Source organism: Apteryx mantelli, chromosome 1 (genome assembly GCF_036417845.1).
Source record: "Apteryx mantelli isolate bAptMan1 chromosome 1, bAptMan1.hap1, whole genome shotgun sequence".
Lineage (NCBI taxonomy): Eukaryota > Metazoa > Chordata > Aves > Apterygiformes > Apterygidae > Apteryx > Apteryx mantelli.
The window spans coordinates 47,671,693-47,690,002 of NC_089978.1; the positions used below are offsets into that span (position 1 = coordinate 47,671,693).

Consider the following 18,310-nt stretch of genomic DNA (forward strand, 5'->3'; position numbering starts at 1 on the left):
GCTCTGCACCTAAGTAAAGAGCCTCCCTATAAGTACCAGGATTGCTGCTAGGTACCCCTGCAGCCATCTCTTATCTAGCCTGAGCAAGAGGTCACCTCTCTTGGCCTCTCCTCACAGGACGAGTGCTCCAGCTTTGACCATCCTGGTGGCCCTCTTCTGAACTTGCTCTGGTTTATCAATGATTTTCCTGAACTGGGGGGCCGAAGCTGGACACGGTGTTATTGGTGTGGTGTAAGAAGTGCTCAGTGAAGGGGGGGATAGTCACTTCCATCATCCTGTTGGCCATGCCTCTATTCCTACCACCCAGGTGCTGCTAGCCCTCCATGCTGCCAGCACCCACCAGGACCCCCGGGGCAGCCCTCAGGGGTTAGTCCTTCCCAGGGCAGGACTTTGCATTCGTCCTTGTTGGCTCCATGAAGTTGCTGCTGGCCCAGCCCTGCTGCCTACCACAGTCCCTCAGCCCTGCCCTCCGGCGTGTTGACTGCACCCTCCAGATGCTCCTATCCGCTTGAGGAGTGAGCCCAGTATCAGCACCTGATTCGGATAGAAAAATGTGAAAGTCGCTGTGGCCAGTTACTCACAGCAGGTTGACTAATGCAGATGATATTTCCTCTTTCCTTTCCCTTCTAGAAAAAACATCCTGCAAGTGTAAACACGTACACACCTTTGAACCCAGTATGTAAAGATATACATCAACGGACGTGGATTCCAATGCGTTATATGATAAAATATTTAACTGGGGTGGGGAAAGGGAAGCTAAGTTCAAAATACTTGTGCTTTTGCAAAGGATAGTAAATTATGGACATTTACAGTGAATAAGTGCTTGAATATGCTTGTCAGATTTATGATGCAATAATGTATTCTTTTTAACTCTAACCACCTGATGTTTATGAGACGTTGTATAAAATGCTCTCAGCCTTGATCATTTTCTGTGATGACTGATGTATTTGCAAAATGCTAGCTAAAATGCCTGTATTAGTGGAAGGTATGGTATACTTTCATGGCTTGATTTTAAGGTGTGTGTGGGTTTTTTTGTTTGTTTGTTTGTTTTTTCATCACAAATCTATGCAGTTAGGGAATTACTGCACAATTCCATAAACTAATCCTAGTCTACCCACCTTTACTGGTGTTGACTAGTCCAGTAAGCATCTTTTAATGGTTCTGTGTGCTAATTTTCAGAAGTGGTGTTCTTTTTATCTATAAAACAGAAGAAAAAACTTGGGTTTCTTGAGTCAGAACAGGAAAACACAGGAAAATTCCAACTTCATATATAAAATAATTAGTTCTGGAATCGCTACTACTGCTTGGGGCTGAGATCTTGGGGATAGAAATTTGTGAAAGAGTTTTGCGAGAGCATTAATTCAGTATTTAGTGGCAGTCATTCCCCCCATCTCTCTGCCCTTACTCATCTTCCCACCCCCTCCCAAAAAAAGGCTGTGGAAATTGTGCAGCTGTAGCGATCTGTGGTTTGCCAGTGTTGTAAATACCGTCTGAATCTTTGGACCTTGATTCCCCCCCCCCCTTTCTTCCCTTTCTCACGTCACCTCCCCAAAAACCTCAGAAAAGAATACTGTGGAGCTAGAAAATCCTTATTCTCCCAGCCCTTCTCTGACCTAGAAAATGGAGTTGCTTCTGCTCTAGGTTTGATTAAACAAGCTGGGAGTCCTGAGCCTGAAAGAGGATGGATGAACAGAGCCTGAAAGAGAGATGATGGTGGACAAAATAACAAACTTAAAAACGGTAACTGTGTCTTATGTTACAAGGACAAAGCAAACGAAAGGGCAGTAGGCTTTCTCGTCAGAAGATGCTGTGGATGATTAAAGCTTACTTGAGCTCAGGGGAGAGTGGAGAAGGTCACAGCAGAGAAATCTCGTAAGAGTTGCTAAATACAGAGAAACCACATCTAGCTCAGGAAGTCCCCGAGGCAGAAGCATCTTGCCTGCTTACCTGCTCTATTTTTACTCTTCTTCAGGCAGCCGCGTACGGTTGTGCAGGAAGATGGGATCCTGAGCTAGGCAGACTTTTGATCTGGCCCAATGTGGACACTTGTGTGTGTGGTTTTTGAAAACATCACATCAGGATGCTTTAACTTCTGTAAAACTATGATAACCTTTTCCAAGAAGCGTGAGTAAAAAAAATCTGACACTAATTCCATGGAAGTGATTAATAAGATTTGCTAAATCAATCAAGCAATCTACCATTGTTAAGCTGTAGCAAGTGTGGAGCATTGTGTGTGGAGCATAGTACATGGATGTACCTGAAGAGCTGAATAAGATCATGGTAGGGCAGGAATGTGAATCTCTTAATCTAGACCAGTACCTGACTTACGCTATATGTGACCAGCTTATGCAGTCAAAGGGAAAAATACTATTATGTATTCTTGAGAATTCCACACTTGATTTTTTTTTTAATCAAGTTATTTGATATTTTAGTAAAATCTTCATAAGAATAATAAATGGAAATGGTTGAAATTTTGTACAAATAAGCTGGTATATATCTGCATATACTCTATTCAGCATCTTAATTTAAGACCTACTTTTGCTCTAAAAAGATCAGTTAATTCAAGAGGTTTTGTTACTGATTTCTGCATGGGCAATGTAAGAAACTGTAAGATCACACATCAGATGGTTATGCAGAAGGCACTCCCACCCAGACTGTATAAGCACAGAATATGATGCATCACTAATGATATATTCCTCTGCTGTGCACATCCTGAAAAACACTCACTTTTCACTGTGTAGAACATTTCATTCTGTGGAATCTGAGCTCATCTTTTGTACTGAATGTTGTTTGCTGCTGAGAAATCTTACAAAGGTCACTATGCACTAGTGATTCACTAGTATTATTTGCCATTTCATTGTGATGTTTTCATTCCTTCATTGGGAGGAAAAAAAATTTCCTTTGAAAAATAGCTTTCCTTTTTGTAAACAACATTTTGTCTTACTGAGGCATTTTCTTCTTTGAGTTATCACCAAATTCCTTAGTTTAATTCATTCTTCTCTAATACTGGTTGAATAACTTGTGAAAGCACTCAACAAGCTTGTTTCTGTTTAACCATTAAATAATCTATAAGGAGATTTCCAGTTATTCCAGGTGGTATAGTCAGTCTAGGGTGGTGATTGTCACCAAAATGAAGTGACTTCATTTGTGAATTTATTTTTTTTATGCAATATTCTTCTTAGTTCATCAGGCAGGATTTTGAAACTATGAATCCATGGGCTGATGGCACCAAACAGTAAGGGCATGAGCTCCCGAGCTTTGTTTGCTTGGGTGCCATGTGAGCAATGGCTGCGCTGTAGCTGCTTTCAGCTGTGCGCCAGGCTGGGTACACAGAAGGATGAATTCGGCTCATCACCTGGCTCTTCAGTACCACTTTGGAATAGCGTGCACTGTTGGTTGAAATACTCAGAATAAAGTGAGGCAGGTACTCCGTGCTTACAATGTCAGATGTGTGCCAGAGCTGCATGATTAATTTTGTTCCTTTAATAGACAGCATGGGCTTGCTCAGGAAAAAAGCTGGAATAAAGCACTGGTGCTTCTTGTTTTCTTCAGAAAATGTATTTGCAGAAGAAGGCATTGCAGTGAAAGGGGGTAAGAAGTGGGGAAAAAGGTTGGACAAGGCAAAACCAAAGAGAATCTGAACCCAAAGAAGGAATTTCAAAATCTTTTCTCAAACTAGAGGTTAAACTTGAGCTGTTGTGAAATCTTCACTGAACTCGAACTGAAATAGGGCTGAGAAGAAAGAGGAAATCTTAATCGTAAGAAAAGGCTTAATAGATCAAATAATTTCACTTCCTAGGAAGTTTTTTTTAGCTTTTACTGTGTGCTTTTCCCAAAGGGTGATAGTAGCCTGTTCTTTTACAAAGAAAAAGTACAAGGGCTTATAAAAACTACATAAATAGAAATATAAACTGAACAAAACAATATATGAGAATGAAAGTCAAAGGCTTGGTTCTCTCAAGCAGCTCAAATGTGAGCATAGAAGTGAAAATGGTTAAGTAAAAGTAGTTCAAAAAACCAGGGAATGCCTCTTCTCAGTAGCATGGTTTGTGAAGGCAGGAGTACACCAGGTCAGGTAGTACACAGCTTTCCTTTATTTTATTTGAACAGAGGTGCATCTGCAGGGCAAGGTGCACTAGGCAGACTTACCAGGTAGACCAGAGGAAGCAGCCTCTTGTGCCCATGCTGTGGGCACAGATCCAGAGCCATATCCCACCATGCTACATCTAAACTGTGTGTCGTGTGCCGCTGGGGTAGTGTCATGTCACGGCTTTCTCCTTGCCCACCTTTCCCTTTCCACCAGAGCTTCAGTATTTCTGTGTTGTGCTGCTCGGCGTAGCCATCTAACTTGAGCTCCACCTAAATAGCTGCGTTGCTCTTCAGAACTTCCTAGGGGGTAATGTAGCAAGCACAAAAGAGAAAATGACTTACAACAAAATTCGATTCAAAGCTAATGTAGAAGAATCAAGCTCTTTATTTTTTTTATTGACTGTGACAGAGAAGTGGATCTCAGCTGGTCACTAATGTCGCAGAGGCATTGCAGGTTATTGTCAGCATCACCAAAATACTTTTTGTCACCTCCTGATACGGTATTTTGTGGTGCCAGATGGTTTGAGTTTGCATACCTACAGGTTTTTTCCAGGTCCATAGAGGAACCTGAACTAAAAAGTGTATTGGCTTAATTCCAGTCTGGGAGGTTGGGAAGCAGTGAACGCTTTTAAGACGCATACAGCCCAAGCTTTTTCTTGTCTACTGTTGCCCAGGAATGTATTTGTGTAGTTTCCATCATGTGAAAACGGCATATTGCTGTGTGCTCTGTCAAAGGAGAGAGAAAAGCTTGCTTTTATCTTCTGGGGTAGCAGTCCTTCTGATGGAAGTGTACCAACTCATGCAAGGTATAGGTACTTATGTAAGGAGCTTTTGTTCGCAGTATTTTTGTCAGGAAAGAAAATATATTGAAGCTTTTAGAAACTGTTTGGTCAGACTTAATTGCATGTAGATTTTGGCATGCAGCACTTAATGGAGCATGTTCCTGTTACTCATGCATGTGTAGTCATAGGAGAGGCTGGGTTCCTTATAAACTGAAATAAGGAGCAGTGAGAAAGTTGGAAGAAAACTAGTGCATGATATTATTTTTCTGCCTTCACACAAGAGAATTCTCCAGCCAATTATTTCAGGTTATTTCGGCTCCTGATACCGAGAGCTGATTGCCAATGCTGCACGTTTAATTGTGAGGACTTGCTTCTGTTTCAGAACAAATGTATTAAAGTCCCCCGGGGGTCAGTACTGGGTCCAGTCTTGTTCAACTTCTTCATCAGTGATCTGGATGAAGGGACAGAGTGCACCCTCAGCAAGTTTGCCAACGATACAAAACTGGGAGGAGTGGCCGATACCCCAGAGGGCTGTGCTGCCATTCAGAGAGACCTGGACAGGCTGGAGAGGTGGGCGGAGAGGAACCTCATGAAGTTCAACAAAGGCAAGTGCAGGGTCCTGCACCTGGGGAGGAATAACCCCATGCACCAGGACAGGCAGGGGGCTGACCTGCTGGAAAGCAGCTCTGCCGAGAAGGACCTGGGAGTGCTGGTGGACACAAAGTTAAGCATGAGGCAGCAATGTGCCCTTGTGGCCAAGAAGGCCAACGGTATCCTGGGCTGCATCAGGAAGAGTGTTGCCAGCAGGTGGAGGGAGGTGATCCTCGCCCTCTCCTCAGCCCTGGTGAGGCCACATCTGGAGTCCTGCGTCCAGTTCTGGGCTCCCCAGTACAAGAGGGATGTGGCACTACTGGAGCAAGTCCAGCGAAGGGCCACAAAGATGATTAGGGGACTGGAGCATCTCTCTTATGAGGAAAGGCAGAGAGAGCTGGGCCTGTTTAGCCTGGAGAAGAGAAGGCTGAGAGGAGATCTTATCAACGTGTACAAGTATCTGAAGGGAGGGTGTCGAGAGGATGGGGCCAGACTCTTTTCAGTGGTGCCGAGCGACAGGACAAGAGGCAACGGGCACAAACTGAAACACAGGCAGTTCCATCAGAACATGAGGAAAAACTTCTTCACTGTGAGGGTGACAGAGCACTGGAAGAGGTTGCCCAGAGAGGTTGTGGAGTCTCCTTCTCTGGAGATATTGAAAAGCCGCCTGGACGCAATCCTGTGCAACGTGCTCTAGGTGACCCTGCTTGAGCAGGGGGGTTGGACTAGATGATCTCCAGAGGTCCCTTCCAACTTCAACCATTATGTGATTCTGTGAAAGCGACTATTTACCAGGAAGATATTCTAGTGTCTGTGTTTTACTGTGAATGAAGAGGAGGTGGCCTGAGTGCTCTTTGTTCTGCTCTGTATTCCTCTCAGTTTTCAGTTCCTTGACTGTAGATGATCCATGTGCCAGTGCTGCCCTGGTTCAAAATAGTCTTCCGGTAACTCTCCGGTTAATTTGGGATACCCAGTAAAGATGCTTTCCTTCTATTTTTATTCTCCATTGCTCAGACTTTTGTGCTAGGCAACTTGCAAAACAAACAGCAACATGGGATCAGCCTCAAAGAGCACGCGCTTTGAAGTGGAAGAGAGGTGCCAGTTGTGAAAAGTTGGTCTTTAAGGATAATATAAAAGATAGTCAAACAAAAAGATATTAGTGGGTAATTATTAGAAAAAAATTATCTTGTTCTTTTCCTTGGTTGTGGAGAACCTACCAGAAATTTGTTTATAGCCAAGGCTTAAAAGTGCCTGGCTTTCTGAACTGATTGGGTTTTGGAGTGATGGTCAACACGCAAGAAATAGGGACACAGACAAGGGTATAAGACAAACTGGGTGTAGATGGCTTCAGAAGAGATGGGGTAGAAAAAGAAGTCAATTCATTGTTAAACAAAGCAAATTGCAGTCTGTACTAATCTCTCACCATTTAAACATACAAAAAGCTTTCAGTAATTGCACTAAAATTGGTAGTTATTTAAGAGGATGAATGATACTACTACTATGATATTGTAGTCGTTAAACAATTATATGTTTAATTGTTCATACAGAATTGCTTTTTGGTTTAACTTTGGTAACTGCTACACCAAAGCTGTCTTGCCACTGGTGATGTACCCTAGCAAGTCTTCAACTTGTGCAAGCACTTTAGCAAAGCTTGCTTTTACACATGAAACATAGAATCCTCTATGCAAACCAAAATTAGCAAAAGGAAAAACCCCTTTTAAAGAAAGCATAATTTCAAAATAGTTTTCATCTCTAAATGTTGCTCTGAAATTAGGAGCATTTCTGTGAATGTTTTGGGTTTGGTGGGGTGAGGGGGTTGGTTATAACACTCAAAAGGAGTGCATTTGAGATCTCAGTGCTCATTTACAATCTGTAAACTTAGATATATTTTAAATTCACATATTTGAAAAGGTGTGTTTACTTCACACGCAGTCCGCTGATCTCCATGCTCTTATCAGCCTTCATCAATGCTAAATTTTCAATGTCATTGCTTAAAATAGAAGGGATTTGAGAGTGCTCTTGACATAAGTTTCTTTTTTCTCTTTACAAAGAATGATATCTCAACACTTTTAATTTATTGTTCTTTCCCAGTAGCTTTTTGGTTTGCAACATAGCCTGTTTTTTGGTGGTATCATCCAAAATAGTTCCAGTATAGTCACCTATGTACTTTACCCTGTATCTGTGGGGTTCTTTTTTTCCTCTCCTTACAGAGGTTTAAGTTTATATAACTTTTATTAATAAAATTAAAATAAATACATACTTGACATTCTGTTTAAAGTTCATGCAATACTTCTGAATTTTTTTTCGGTGAAAGCTTCCACTGATTCTCTCCTACCTGAAAAATATTTGGGGTGTATAGTTTTACAGGATGTGCTCTGTGTGCTGTTTTCCAAGAGCTTTAAATGCAGTGTGATGGAGGACTTAACATTCATCTTGTTTCTTTTTGACTGAGCAAAAATATGCAACTACGAAGTGGTTCTGAATCAGTGTCTTCCAATAAATTAGCATCAAACAGATGGCAGATTTGTTGCTTCATGAGCTGTTTTTGATGGAACTGATTTATACTGTTAAAGATGAGGCTTACATAACTTGCACTGCAACATGAGATATTTTTAAATATATTTAAATTAGAAAATGTGTACAGTGTATAACTCTGCCATAAGTGATGTCCTTGGTGACAATGGCTGTTGCATAACTTTGTACCTTTGCTTGCTAAAAAAATAACCTGGAAATACTGACTTTTTTATTAAAGTTATTTTTAAAATATATACTAGTAAAACTTCTAGCCAATTAACTGACATGTAGAGAGGATAAAGCAACAGATTAGGAGTACTCCAGCTATTTTTCTGTGGGCAGCTTCTTCACCTACCTATTGTCATGCAGCAAGAAAGGGAAAATATATTATAAAAACTTTTGGTGTCTGTTTTCATTGCCAGCTGGTTATGTGGGGATAATGTGCTCAACAGTTTGCTACCTGGCAACCTTGAGCAGTATCATCCTGTTTGGTTTTCTCCCACGCCTCTATCTCTGGGTCAAAGGATGAAGGTGTTTCCATCCTGCTCTCTTCTCCTGTGCTTTATGATCACTGTCTTCCTGTCAAGAACCACCTGAGTTTCACTGCAGTTGGGCAAACTCCTCCTTAACCATCAGCAGAGACTTGACTATTTTTGTCCACATTGGAAGATACTCCTGGTTATTCTTCCATTGCGCTGATTGAATGTCTTTCTTGTAGCTCTGTTATCTTGGATGTGAAATGAGAGATGGAGACCTTGGAATTTATTCTGCGTCTCACTTGTTGCAATGTGCTTCCTGAGTAATGATACCTCTGAGATGGCTTCCTCTGTGATTTTCCTGAGATGCGATTTTTTTTCAGGTAGACTAACAGCTCAAGAATTAAGTTTAATCAGAGGAGAAGTATCCAATTAGTTTTATCAAGCTTCTTCTACATTTCTGATCCTGTCTAGATTAGAGATCTTAACTGGGGGATGATAAGAGCTTGGCTTTTCACTGAATTATGAAACGATGAATGCAGTGACAGCAGTGTCACTGGTGAGATTTCTGAATCACACAGAGCTAAAAACATGAGATCAAGAGGGCGTCCTCCACAGACACTTCCAAAGGAGGAAGGTCTGGATTTAGCAGCCACTGATGCAACGTGTGAACTGTCACTTTAGGAAGCTGAGCCTTCTTGTAACTCACTGGTGGTGTGACATACTTGGCAGTTTAATCATTAGTTTGATTTAATCTTTGCAATGATTAAATGCAATAATGATTGCAAGTCACAGGTTTTTAAAGAGACCTTTAATCTTTCAGAACCCTGGGCTTCCCAGATGAGAGTCTCAAAGTAGACACTAACTTAACCTTATCTGGGTCAAAAACCTGCCAGGTCTTCATGTGGAAATTACAAGGATTGATGGAGGAAGGATTTGTAGAATTTTTAGCCTCTTTGAGAGCCTGAGGGTTACTTTTGTTATCCAGACTCTGCATTTTGGTTGACTTCTGGGAAGGATAGCTTACAACCGCCATGTGTGTTTTAAGGAGCCTACTTGTCCAATGCTTAATTTGGCTAGACAGTTGGTGAAATTCTGCAGATGGCTAACTGTAGTTTCTAAGAGTTAGTGCATATAGTATTTTCTTTCTCTGGAGAAGAAAGATTCCTAATTTAGCATTTACTCATGCACTCATTAAAGATGTTGGGAATACTGCCATGGCCTCAGTTGGAGAAGAATCTGATCCTTTTGTTCCACTCCCTCCCTACCACCAGATTTAGTTGTAATAGCCTGTTGGAGCGTTTTGGTGGTGTCTTAATTGGTATGTTAAGCTTTTTTCCTCAGTCATCAGTTTTGTGGTACAAATTACATACTTCACGAGTACCAATGAAAGAGAGGGTGTGAGATCATCTGTATTTCTCTGCCTGGGATTGCTTTCCCATATCATTAATTTTGTTCAAGTTTTTATTCTCAGACTCCTCTGATTTTACAACTGAAACTCTCAAGTGACTAATAGCACATTTGGTTTCAGTAGTTTGGGATACTCAGGATTTTGCTTGATGTAAATTCTCCAGCTTCAGAGGTAAATGGTCAGACTAGCATGATTTTTTTTTTTTTTCTTCCCTTTCCTGGTTTTTCCCTCCCACACAGACTTTCTAATATTCTGGCAAAGCAAGTATTTGGACTTTTACCCATTCTCTCACTTTGCAGTAAAGAAGCACTCATTTTTCCAACATTAAGAACTTGGCCAGAAAACCTGGCCCAAAAGGTTTAATGTTTTGAGCAAATGTTTAAAAATACCCTATATCTGACTTGCCTTCTTAAAGTAATGTTAAAGTACTTCTGACTGTCACTGAGGTGGATAAGTTCTTTTTCCACCAAGAAAACTAATGCTTCTCCAGTGAAACTGATGGTAACAAATTGAATTTAGTTATTCTGGATATTGCAAAAATAAATCTGAGGCCATAAAGAACCTGAATAAAGATAATTACATATTTAAGTAGCTCCATTACATGGAGATGTAAGAGCTGAGGACAGAAGGCAAGAATTGCAGCAAACATGGAAAATATTTGACCGACTTGCATTTTGTCTGTTCCCCAGCACAAGAGGGCATGTTTTTGCTAAAGGTAATATACTATGTGAAATTTATGTTTGCATTTTTTTTGTTTTAAATTAGGTTGCTGTTTCACATCATGCTCTCTAGTAGAGCTGACTCAAGGAAATATAGTGCCCCCCCGCCCCCCGATAAGAGTGCAGTTTTACTCTGTGTTGATTGAAGTGCTCTTTCCTGGCTCAGAATCTGTTCGACCAAATGAAGGCAAATCAAGAAAATCTAGGAAATAATGGAGTTCAGTGGTATTTTTGTGATCTATGTACTCGCTCCTTTGGGCATACACACCTCAAACCTCTTTAACAGAGAAAAGTTGGGTTCAGTCTGTGTTTTGGTTTCATGCTTTTGTGCTCTGTGTGATGGTTGCTAGAGTAACCCAAAGAAGCAAAAGAAAATAAGGCAATTTTTCAAAAGAAAGCATTTTAATTTCTTCACTGCTTCTTATTTGGTTGTGAAATGTTTTACCAGAGTATTACATTAAAAAAAAACAGTAGTCCTTTAAAGTTTTTATACCATCTGTAGAGACTAAACTAAATGATGCAGTCATGCAGTAGTGATTTATCTCTACTTAAGGACAAATTCCAGCATAGCTTTAACTTGTTTCCAGTATCTTTGTCATGGAATAAATTGCATTTGCCTTGTACCTCCATCTTGTCGTCTTCACTCCATCTCTATAAATAAATCTAAATTCTTTCCAAAATCCTAGTTCTATGAGACTTTTCCAAAAACTGTGCTCTCAGTAATCTCAGTTTAAGCTGTTAAAGCATTTGTTCTTTAACAATGTGGCAAAAGCTTAGAATAAAATAAGGAGCTGGGGGTTTACACTGCCCCAATTCTCAGTCTTAGGTTTCATCCTCAGCCAGCAATCCCAGGGATTGACAGGGTTCGTGTCAATATTCCCACTGTTCAGGCTAGTGGATGTTCCATCAGCCTCAGTTTTTGCAATCTTGGTTACTCTGTGGTGCAAACCAATGGGAAATCCCAACCTTCATAGCTGGGCTGGCTACCTATTTTCACCTGGCTGCAGGCAGGGGCAAAAGGCACATTGCTTTCTGTGCAACAGAACAATCCAAAATATAACATAGCCATCCGTAGTAATGTAACCAGTCCATGCATGTGAACACATCGTTTATTCAGAGATTCTCCAGGAAATACTTTATTTTGAATGCAAAGTATGTTTTGTCCTTCTGTACAGTAGTTTTGCCAGCACTACAATGGAATTACTCCAGGGAAGGAAAAAAAAAATTACCCTGCACAGATGATTTCTGATGGCTATCCTGGGAGCTGCATTTTTCCAAATACCCTCAAAACATGAGGGATCTGACTGTAGTCCACATTTGTCTGTCTCATCTCAGGAAGGAAAGTCATCTTCATGCATGTACCTAGTATTGTGCTCCCCTGAAGAGAAGGTGGCTGGGAGTGGGCTGAAGCCTGGATGATCACCCACTGGTGCATCATGGGTAGGGCATCTGTAGTATCAGCTGTTGACTTTTAGTGAATCATCTCTGTGCACTGAATTGCTGTTTTCTGTGTATACACTAGAATAACGGCACCTGAGTATGTGTTTGGACTGGTGAAACTCATTATTAGCACAGACATGAGCATAGGAATACCCAGTATAGGTTGTTGTCAGTCGTCTTTTTTTTTTTCTTCTTTATCAGCTGATACCTTCATTGCCAAATATCAGGTACAGATTAAATAGTGTAGACATGAGTTATTTAATTTTTTTTTTTAAACACACCCCAAGAAATTACATAAACCTCAAGAAGTTGGTACTGAGTGTTATAAGCTGTGATAAACTCTTTTGCTTATACCCAAGGAACTTACACATCACCACCTGTTTTATTAAATACAATCTTTTGTTATCTTTCTTTTAAACAATCTTCCCTGGGCATGTGCCAAGGCTGGGGGCTGAATGCAGGAGTCTTTTCTCCTATCTCATGACATGAGTAATAAAAATCTCTCTTGAGTAAGCAAAGGTGCATGCCTGCCAGATCCTAGCTGACCCTCAGTGACCACCTCTGAATGCTTTATCCTAATTGAACTATCTTATTAAACCGGGGGCTGAGGGTAGGAGCGTGTGCACAGGCTGTTGGTAGTGGAGTAGTTGGTACATGGAAAACTTGGAGAGAATGACTGAGTAAGTATAGAGAGCTATTTTGAAGACTTCCCTCTGGTTTCTGTGTATGTGGGAAGAGGGGATGTTGAAATGCTTCAATCAGATGTAAGAGTAGGAGTAAAAAGGACAGCAGTTGTGGAAATGTTTAATTTAATAATGGCAAGGAGGCATCAGGCAAGAGAGAAAGTGAAAATATGGGTATGTCTTGGAAAAAAAGGTGAACTGCGAGTTGCCATGGTTGCTGCAGTTTAGCTAAAGCAAGTAATATGCTTTATTCAGAGTAATTTTTTAGTAACATGCTGTTGAACTGTTTCTGTGCTAGCTGACAGCCGTACCTTCATGTGTTTATATATATATTTCTCAAAATGTATAGGATCACATTTAACTGCCTATTTTGATACTTATTTTTCAGAATGACTCCATAGACATACTATCCCTTTTAGAAGGCATGCTAACACTAATTTGAATAGAGAGGCATATGGGGAACATACATTTATCTACAAAATTTACACAAGATGGTATCAGTTTGGTAGAGGAAGGAAGGATCTTCAAACCTGAATGCAAGAAAAGTTGTCATAAATGATGATCAGCAGGAGGAGTTTAAGTCTGCTGATTCTGAGAAATCTGAGGGGGGAGGCTCTAAGTGTGTGAAACTTGAAAATTTGTAGAAGATACAGAGCAGGAAAAAGACATGGTAACATTTAGTAGAACCCTGGTGCTTATGGTACTTAAGTCTACTATTAAGTAGACTTAAGGTATGAATTATGTACAGGTGAACTTAGAAGTCAAACAAGGAGATATTCAGCGAAGTAATACGCTCTAGGTTCTAAAGACCAGTACCTTCAAAGCTATAAAAATCTGGAGGTCTTACAGTGATACTATAGCTATCGGTCTAAATTGCTGTGTGTTTTGAAGCTGTTTTTCATGATAAGCAATTGATTTCATCTATGAAACTCAAATGTCCTTTTAAATTTAAATAGACTGCTTTGTTTACTTTGAGAACTACTAAGCTTCTATGTGAGCTTAGAGCAAACTCTGCAACTTTTAATTCCTTGCAGAGAGAATCCATCATTTCTCATAGAAGTCAATGGATGTTCTCATGCTTTTTGGCCAAAATGTCTGGCATGTGACTGGTAACTTCCAGAAACAACGCATATGGTATTTATTTTTGCCTAGATACCAGTCTAGATGTAGAATTTAAGTTACTAGTATAGACTGGAGGGGAAGGTTCTACATTTGCACTAAAAAGCAGAAGAAACGTCCAGCTTGATTACCCTGGGCCAGTCAGTTACTGAAATGAAAGATGCAGGTTCATAAGGGTTTGGGGAAACGGAGTAATTAAGAAAAATATACAAAAAGGGGCCAGTTAACAGTGCCACGCTAAATACTGTAAATACTCTAATATTCCTTGATACACCTTAGCATTTGAGCAGGAAGCTGCAGGATCTTATCAATCCTCTTTACTAGTTAGTGATGCTCCCTGACACTTCCTGCATCCCAGCCCTGAGCTGAGCACTGTGAGCAGTGCTCGACTTGCTAGCGGGGCTCTCTTGTCCCTGTGCACAGACTCATTCTTCTGGCACTGGTTTTTATTACTATTATTTGATAGGTGTGCCTTGTACCCTGCAATACACTGAGTACGATTTTCCTCTCTAGGCGAGCCTGTAAATTTGGTGGAGATATGAGGAAGCTAGTGGAGCCGGACCACACAGGGAGGGGTTGGAAAAGAGCAGGAGGAAGTGGATAATGTGACTGTCCAGTAACTTGCCCAGGCTGATGCACATATCTAGAAGTGGCTGTTTTTGTTTTGATAACAGATTTAAGAATAGCATGGAAGCATAATAGATGAGATCAGCAAGGAAGCGCCATGCTTTAGAGAGAGTGTGAAAGGATGTGGCTCTGGGGTGATGGACGGGGACGAGTTCCCATGGAGGGTGTTGGCTGGCTGGATCCCCTCTCCACCTTTCTTCTCTTTGGCACTTCTCTCTTCCACCCCTCAATCCCTCAGCCCCTTCACTGTAAGGCGAGGGTACAGGACTCTATACTGTTACGACATAAGCAGCATGGATACAGAGTGGTCCAGTGGCTACGGAAAATACTTGTGATTTTTGTATTTATAGAACAGTCAAATAGAAAAGTACATTTTCAAAAGCTGCTCTTGAGCCCTTCTGTAATACCAAGATCACTTTATTTCCAGCAATCTCAGCAGTGAGTTGTGGCTCTCAGGGTTGAATATCAGGGTTGGTTAAGAATCCAAGTACTAGAAGAATGTCCTCATGTTTCCGTACCCATGTAATGGTCCCATCCTCCATTGAAGCCTTTCTATTCTGAGCAGCATGTGGGAATTCAGTGAAATCTGATAACTGGAGTATTAATAGCAGTTGAGTAGGTGTCCAAAGAGGTTAAAATTTAGCACAAGCCCACTGCTAGTTGGACAGACAGCGTTCATCTCCTGCGCAGCATACCTCAACAGGGGCAGAGAATCCTTCAAACCCTTTGACATCCTCTTCAGAAGTGTAAGTGAATCTGTTTGGTGTCAAGTTGGAATGCCTGGAGCTCTGCAAGGAGTTTGGGAGTGGGCTTGTTCAGCAGCGTGCTGGCCCAGTTAGTAGCCCAAAGCAAGGCTTTTCTAAGCCCTTTAACATACGTCTGGGAGGTGAAACTACTGCTTTGGTGGTAAAAGGTCAAAGGGAGAATGCTGATACTTCTTTTTAAAAAGAAGTTTTCTGTTTATTTTAAGCCGTGTGTTTGTAAGATCTGTAGTATGGAGAATGGGATGGAAAGCAGATAGCTCTGGCAGCTGTTGGGGTTTCTGGGGTATTTGTCACTAAGGGAGGGGCTTGGCACCAGGCATGGTGCATTTGTCACTGGCACATTCCTTTCCATCAGGATGAGTGTCTCCATCCCTTCTTTCTCCACGTAAATGGATTCAAATTTTTCTTCTCTCTTTTCTTCTCTCGTTGCATGACCGTGTGACCTCTTCACGGCAGATAATTCCCATTTAGGAGAGAGGGATTCCCTGATCTACCTAGATTTTATTTATTTTATTTTATTTTTTAACTATAAGTAGATATGTATAGTTTAAATAATTTTCTCCTCTAGATACATGCACATTCAGAAAGCCCCACTTTCTGAAAGAGATGCCATAAAATCGTCTTCCAGAGTTCTGCTTTGATTTCTGGTATCTTGCTTTTGGTCGTGAGCTCCACATTGATATTCTCTCTGGAAAATAACAAGGTGAAATGTCAAAGTAGATGTGACATCATGTATTGATAGTTTCTGGAATTTAATATGTATTAGGAGGCTAGGGAACTAAGCCAAATAACATGTTAGGAAAAGAAAATCCAGACTACCAGGTATATTTATTAGCTGTTTTGTATTAAGTCAACCTAAACATAGCTACATAAAATACACTACTGTTTTGGAAGGAGGCACTGAAGAAACACAAGTGCAAGTGTTAGCATTGCCAATGGATATGTTTTATAATGGTTAAATTCTAGTTTGTGTTTCCTTAAAATACTATAGTGTGCAGGCTACTATAAACCATATGACTATCTTGTAAAATAATCTTTTTAAAGTATCTCAAAATTAATCTTAAATCTTAAAATAATCTTAAAGAAGTACCTTAAAATAACGCTAGCCAGTTTTCTCACTCCTCAAAACTGAGCATCAGTAGATGAACTGGAAGCACAGAGAGCCCCTGGCCGGTGTTTTGTCATATGGGGACTCTCGTACAGGGACTGGCTTATGGAGTCCCTCCTCTGGCAAACTCATTTCCCCTCCTGTGTGGCAATGCATTGCCTCTGCAGTTCTTCTGACACAGTTGCTTATAGGAGTGTGCTATAAAACAGATGAGTGAGTTAATTTAGGTTTTAAAAATAGGATACTTAAAAAAACCAAACCAACCAACCAAACAAAGCAACTGGCACAGCCCTTTGGTCCTGTTTCACAGCGTGGAACCATGGTGTGATTCAGCATGTGTTGGCATAACCACGGGAGCAGCAAACAGAAGTGGCTGGAAGGGGAAGGGAGACCAGGAAATCCTTAAGGTAGAAGTGCTGCCAAAGCCTTTGTGTTGTCAGGCTAGGGCCTTGGTGACTAATTTTGCTGTTTAACCTTCAGCAAACAGTGAAACTGTGAATAAATTCCTTTAGTTGCAACTCGGTCTTCTGGTCTGCCATATCACTTTGTTTTATTCTTGTATAGTGGTTCTCATTAAAGAAGCTTTTATCGATCAGTTGCTGAATAGGTATAAATGGTGTTCCTGAAAAGGCATTTTGCTCAAGTGTAACTGAGTTACTTACGCTAATCTAAGCCTATCATCTGCTAACAAGTTAGAGCTATTTCTGTCTTGTTTGTCTTTTTCTGTTTGCTAACCAGTTGACGTAAAAGAGATGATGCTTTACACAGAAGGCATTATTTTTCCATGGGTGGTGATTTCACGTTTTGTATGGATCTTGTCAATCTTTTGCATCAGTGATCAACTTGCAATTGTGCAGTTACGCTTCATAATTATAACAATATCCCCCACACATTGTGTGTTATCTCATGGCCTTTAGACTTTCTTGCTGCAATTGATAGGCATCTTCCAGGATGGCTAACCTTGAAGTTATAGATAAAGTTCTATTGAAAGCACTGCTAACTATTAAGGTTCAAACCTTGTGCTTTAGAAGTTGTACCTCTTAAATTTTGAGGCCTCTTAGGTAGTTGACATTGGGGTTTGATTAGGTAACTGAGAGGATCAACGTTTCTTTCCTTTAAACTTCAGAATGAAAGCTAAAAATAAGCCTGTGCTCCTCTAGACGGCAGCAGGAGTAGATGCAGTATTTGGAATAAAAATCTTTCTATAAATCTTAACCGTTCTCATTAGCAGCTTCCTTTGCTTAGTTCAGACATCTTTAGTGAAATGAGATGTGTAGAAACCTTTGGGAAGTCAGAGAAGGTAATGTTTGAAATGACATGAAGTGGTTTAGTAACTGGTGTTGCATCATCATTTGGACAGGACCACACTTTCAGCAGATAATGTTTAGATGCAGCCTTGGTTGTACCCTGCTGAGCAAAGCAGCATCCCACTTACAAATTTCAGCACACTGGCAATCATTTATTCAACCCACTAATTAGATTACATAGAATAACATATATTTGTAAAGAACGGAGTCTGCACTGACTAGGTTCCATCATGATTTTGGAAGAAAACATCAAAAGGCAGACTACTTCATAACTTTCCTCTGTAGGACTGGCATTTATTTGCATTGATGAAGATACTTCAGCAAGCTGGTTACCTTTTCAGTTCCTAGAACAGCTTTTATAGGACAAACATTGGTGAAATTTGTGCTGTGTGTACATTTTGATACTGTAGGCACGTGTTTGAGATATGGTTATAATGTCCAGCAGTGTTGAAAAGCTTAAAGGCCACATTGCTGAAATTCTTGCACTTCATCCTCAACTTTTTTTTCTCCTTCAAACACAGTGTGAGAAACTGAGTTGTTTGGGTCTGCTTGGAGCCAGCCTTAGGGCAGAGGAGCAGAGGCAAGAGGAGCTGCTAGCCACTGGGTAGCAAGGGGCTGTCATAGAAGAGATTCATGCCCTTACCTGAAGCATCACGCAATATGCCACGTTTCAGAAAAGG

The 18,310-nt window shown here is 40.7% G+C and overlaps 1 protein-coding gene across 7 annotated transcripts in view; it reads left to right on the forward strand.

The window, feature by feature from the left end:
* LMO7 (LIM domain 7) overlaps positions 1–18,310 on the forward strand; it is a 137,361-nt gene that overhangs the window by 68,684 nt on the left and 50,367 nt on the right. The window lies entirely within an intron of this gene.